Source organism: Fukomys damarensis, unplaced genomic scaffold (genome assembly GCF_012274545.1).
Source record: "Fukomys damarensis isolate Sample0158 unplaced genomic scaffold, DMR_v1.0_HiC HiC_scaffold_16, whole genome shotgun sequence".
In the NCBI taxonomy this organism is placed as follows: Eukaryota; Metazoa; Chordata; class Mammalia; order Rodentia; family Bathyergidae; genus Fukomys; species Fukomys damarensis.
The window spans coordinates 28,763,133-28,768,612 of record NW_022900928.1 but is presented as its reverse complement, the minus strand read 5'-3'; positions in this window follow the sequence as shown (position 1 = coordinate 28,768,612).

Here is a 5,480-nt window from a genome sequence, read left to right as displayed (position 1 = left end):
TGTCCACGAAACTATCAATAAAGAGATCACTGATGAATTGGCAATTTCCAACTCTGCAGAGTAGAGAGCACAGAGCTAATTGAAGTGAAATAGAGGATAAACAAGGGGAGAGATCAAGTGTGTCCCATACCTGATGCATGATTCAGACATTTCACTTAGTAGTCACTGAGCACATACACTCAAGAATACCTGAGGAAGTAGCAGACTGAGTAACAGGCACCAATAACTTTCATAGTCCCTTGGTGTCCCACACACAGGGATTATTCTTACCTAGTCCCAGCAGTGAGCCAAGAGCTCAACCTCAAAAGGGGGAAGACTGCTTGCCAAAGAGCATTGAACTTTGCTCCTAAATCCTACATAATCCATGGTGATTCTTCTATTAGGGTTTGTGTGGATTCAAACATCATCCCCATAGGCTATTGACACTTATGTCATCTCTGGGTCTCTGGGCTGTGTAGCAGAACTGCTTGCCCTTATGCCTGGGCCACATGGAAGCCTTTGCTTGCTCTGGGCCCACTCAAAACTGCCAGCCAATAAATTAAGAGCAGCACACCAACATGTGATATATGTTGCTTCCAAAACACGCAGAAGCCCAAAAGTTGTGCTTTTTTCTTATGACCAGATAAGGGCAGAAAACACAGCCAGCTGTCTTAGGCTTTGCAGGATCTTTCATGGCAAGATCCAGATCACTAAACATATGAAACTTCACTTGGGTAGCAGGGTTCTTACAGGGTTTATTTTCTATTCTCACATGCATTTGTGTTTCGTCAGTGCATCTAAAAGACTTTCTACTTTCTCAATCCTCAGACCATGATGTGATCAATGTACTGAACAACCATATTGCTCTGTGATATATGGGAGGATAAAAAAAAATCCCCTTAGGCTAAATTGTAACAATCAGAAATGATGAGCTCCAAGATAAGATGAGAAAGGTGCACTGCTATCCCCCCAGAGGAAGAAAACTATCTTCACCAACAGGAAGAAAACTGAATGTGAGGTCCTATATAGAGGAGGAGAGGGGGAATTTTCATATAGTTTCACAGCAAGTAAATTTTAAAAATGTAGATTTGCTCCTATAAAAAGACAACACCTAGAATAACACCTGTGACTAAAGTCACCATCTGAGAAAGCTGATGATAATTCTCCAAGAACTATACCAAAGAGAGGAGTTGAATGAGATATGATAAAAACCCATATCCTTCAAGTGTTTTATGATGGTACAAATTTCAGCAATTTCCCCCAGAGTCAGAGCATTTCTTTGCTTTATTATTCCGGTAAGAAGAGAGATCCAGGATGCTCCAGTTGGCCCTTTCAACAGTAATAACCCTTATTCCACAGGCCTAGAAGCTTATATGTGAATTGTGCCTGTAAATTTCAATTATATACTCTGTCTGCAACTAAGAAAATAATTTTGCATAAAAGTTACAGTAGGCTCACCTGGGCTTGGGTCAAAAATTTCAATTATCACCTGAACACCTGAGCCTCTACGGAATGACATTCTGGGTCCTTGGGAGGGAATTATTTAGATGGATTCAGCCTTCACGAACCCTGGAGGATCTAGGCACCGTCCTTTCACAGAGGGCAGTTCTCTGGAAAGTGGCCTAGGATTCTTGTGGAAGGCCAAAAGGAAAAATTGTGGTGTGTATCTGAGGTGCTACTGAAGGGCCCATTCAGAAGGGTTACATTCTAGGAACACAGGATGAGCAGCTGAGATTGCTCAGAGTGACTCAAGACAGGGTGTTTGTTGTTGTCTTGCTTCTGTTATTGAGATTAAGGGGAACATTAGAAGCCTGCCCACTGTTAGGTTCCATTGGCGTCTTTACCAAAGACTAATAGATCAATGGTGACTTTCTTATTTGGCTTTTTCTAAAGACACTGTCATTTTTACTTTTCTTGTTGCTGAGACAAAATACCTGGCACACACAAGTTAAATGGGGAAAGGTTTATTTCAGTTCATGGTTTGTGGAGATTTCAGTCCGTAGTTGGCTGGCTCCAAGGCAGGGCAGCATAACAGGGGCATCACAGAGGACAAACAGTCCATGGCATGGCAGGCAGGGAGAAACATAAGTAGCAATGGCAAGCCAGCCTTCCCTCTCTTCCTTTATATTCCATCTGGATTATAAGATGGGGCTTCCATTATCAACACTCAGAACTATGCTAAACTCATTTAGTTACTACAAACCCTTTATCCCAGCATCACACCCTCGATGTAGCCATCTCTGAAAAGTCCCACCTGTGAGCATGTAAGGCGTTGAGGGGACACTTAGATATAAGCCATAACAGATACCTATAGGATAGACCATGCAGATTAGCACTTGAAGTCTGAAGTTCTACACAGTTAAGTGCTGCTGCACTGGGATCCTATTGTTTCCATTGTAATCATGGAGCCCAATTCCATGGAAGCATCCTTCACCTGTATCTCTGGCCTGTGGAGAACAAGTACACCACATATTTCAAAGATGCCCCCTCAGTTGGGCTGGCAATTTAGCTCATTGGTTCCACTGCCTGCCTTGAAAACACAAGAACCATGTTTGATCCTTGGTACCAAAAAACAAAGATGCCCCCTCAGTGATACACTTCTGGGTGTCTTGCTCAAGGGAAGGTCTTCCAGGTTCTACAGGAGGAAGTTAGCCAGGGAGCAAGGCCACTGTGCCCAAAGAAGCCAGCATGAAGGACCACATAGAACAGAGAGGGCCAGGATCACAGTCATCCCAGCTTAGCTCAGTGTCCAGTGAACACACTCAAATGAGCAAACCCAGGCAAGGCCACCAGAGATGTGAAGAAAAACAAAATTGTTTTACTGCAAAGTGTGGAGTGGCTCATTACTCAGCAACAAACAATAAGAACACTTTGCAAAGTAACTTCCAAAACAAGGCTATTTCAGTGTCTTCAGGCAAAGCTGCAGCAGTAACAACAGGCAAAGGAGCAGGGACTGCTGCTGCAAGGAAGCACAGCAAAGCAGAATTTAAGGGTGATCTACACCATTAGGTCCTCGTGTCTCCTGTCTCATCACACTGAGATCGGTGCCCCCGATTTCACCTGAAAACTAGCAGTGCTGTGAAGTCAAATGATAAAGTGACAATGTAATTTGGTGGCTGCAGCATCAAATTCACCCCCTAATAAACCATCTAATGAGGCTTAGCGCTCTCCTCCTATCCTCCCACCCGTTGAGTGTGGCCTCTGACTTACACCAAGATGGGTAAATGGAGAACTGGCATGGGGGAAAGACAGCAGAAGAACTGGGCACTGCTGCACCCGTGTGTTGTACACGCTCAGACCCTTTCTTATCCTGCAGGAGTGAAGCTGAGCTCAGTGCTCCCCCCAACAGTGAGACCCTGTAGACAAGCATGGTGGAGCTAAGGAGACATGCCCAGGCCACACTGAGGGGACGGAGGAAAGAGGCCAGCAAGACAAATGCAGGATTGAGTGTCCCCAAGAGCATCCAGAGGGGAAGCGCAGTGTGCACTGCACCAGATGCCACGACAGAACGGTGGGAGCTCAGAAGAAGCCAAGCTTGCTCTTGAAGAGGTTACAGCTGGAGTCTGAGAGGGAGGACAGTAATCCTTTGCTTCAGCGGACTGGGGTGAAGATGATGTAGAATCCATTGGCGACTGCCCGTGTAAACTGTAGAGCAGTGAACTCACACATATCGGTGCCTTCTCCTTCCTCCACAGCCAGACTGGAGTTCCCTTGTGGGCCATGATGTCACTGACGGGCTAAAGGGCCTCAGGTTAGTCATTTCACCTTTCTGAGCCCCAGCTTTCGCCCCTATAATACAGGACAACAATAGCTACTACTCAGACAAGCTCTGACAATTAAATGGGATCATACACGGCAGTGCCAAGCACATAGTAGGCGCTCGGTAGTTAATCGTCATAGGGGTTAATCGCCACTTCCCGTTTGCAGCCACTCCTGGGGCCTTCACAATCCAACATCATCTCCCTGCGGCTTTCGCAAGCACGGGCGTTGGGAAGAACAGATGATTCTTCCAACGGCCTCCAGGTGGCGGGAAAGGGTGGGGAGGTGATGGGCCCTCAGGGGTGGTCACCCGGAGAACCAACCTCTGATCCCCACCTACTCTCCCCCGTTCCCTCGGCCACCTGCACTGCCGCCCTCGCATCGCCAGCACCTAGTCCGCTGGCTGCTGAGCGCTGCTTGCGAGATGGGGGCAGACCTCTGCCTTAGCGGGGAGGGGAGTGGGGTTCGGCTTCTCTTTGTGCGATCCGCGAGTCCCCGCCCGGGCCGGGCTCATGCACTGCTCCTTTCCACCTTCTGGGGGAGCTGTTGGGCGCTGAATGTCAGAGGCGGCTGAGGCTCGGGTCTGGTCCTGGGCACACCGGAGGATCTGAGCCCAGGAGTTTATGAGGCCAACACAGCGAGACCATAGAGGCTTCCCACCTCGCTGGGCTACTATGGGGGTTCAGCCTCTAAGCAGGCTGTGCGCCTCTCCGATCATAGCGCAGTCAGTTCCTGTCCTGCCCTTCCTACGCGACTTGGAGGCCGCTGCAGCTACCCAGCAGACCAGGATGGAACCCTAGCTCAGACACACAGCTTAAGGGCCCCAAGTATCTCTCAGCCTCAGTTACCACGCCTGTTAAGAGAGCTAAGCCTTCCTGAGCCAAGCTGCTAGGAGACTTGGATAAAATGATGAATTCCAAGTATCTGACACCCCTTAAAAGCAAAACACAAAAACAATATTGGCTCATTCTTAGATCGTTATTCTAAAGCCAAGCATGGTGGTGCACGCCGGTATTCCTAGCACTCAGGGGGCAGAGGAAGGAGAATCAGGAAACCTTCAAGGTCAGCCTGTGCTACATAGTGGTTCAAGGCCAACCTGAACTACACGGGTTGTCTCAAAAAGAAAAAAAAAAATCATTCTGACCAAGAAATGCCCACTCACCTTTCAAGACACCCACCCACCTGTAATGTCTTCCTAGGAGCCATTACTTCCTGCTCTGGACCCCTGAAGCCTGGTTCCCTTCCTTCTACAGCAGCCCTTTTGTGTACTGAGCAAATGTTCCAGTGCCCTGTACATGTATGATGATGAATTTAGCTGAGGGAAAGAAAGAATGGACCAGCATGGCCCCTTTTCTCAAACTGCATTCATTTTCACAGGGGGAAGACAGGGAAGGCATAAGTGGAATGGATAATGTCACAGGGCTAAGAAAGTAAGGAAAATGAGCAGTTGAAGTGGGAGTGGGCTTGTTATGTTGAGTGGTCAGGCTAAGCTGCTGGTCTGATTGAAAGAACAGCTCATGCAAAGACCCTGAGGCAGAGGAGCAAGAACCACTTGCATGAAAACAGGATGATTCAGCCAACTGAAATACACTGAGCCCCAACCATACTTACACTACCTCTACATAAAACCCCTTAAGAGCAGAGATCTATGGGGCTGGGGATTTAGCTCAGTGGTTCTGCCACCTGCCTCACAAGTGCAAAGACCTGAGTTTGATCCCTAGTACCAAAAAAAAAAAAAAAAA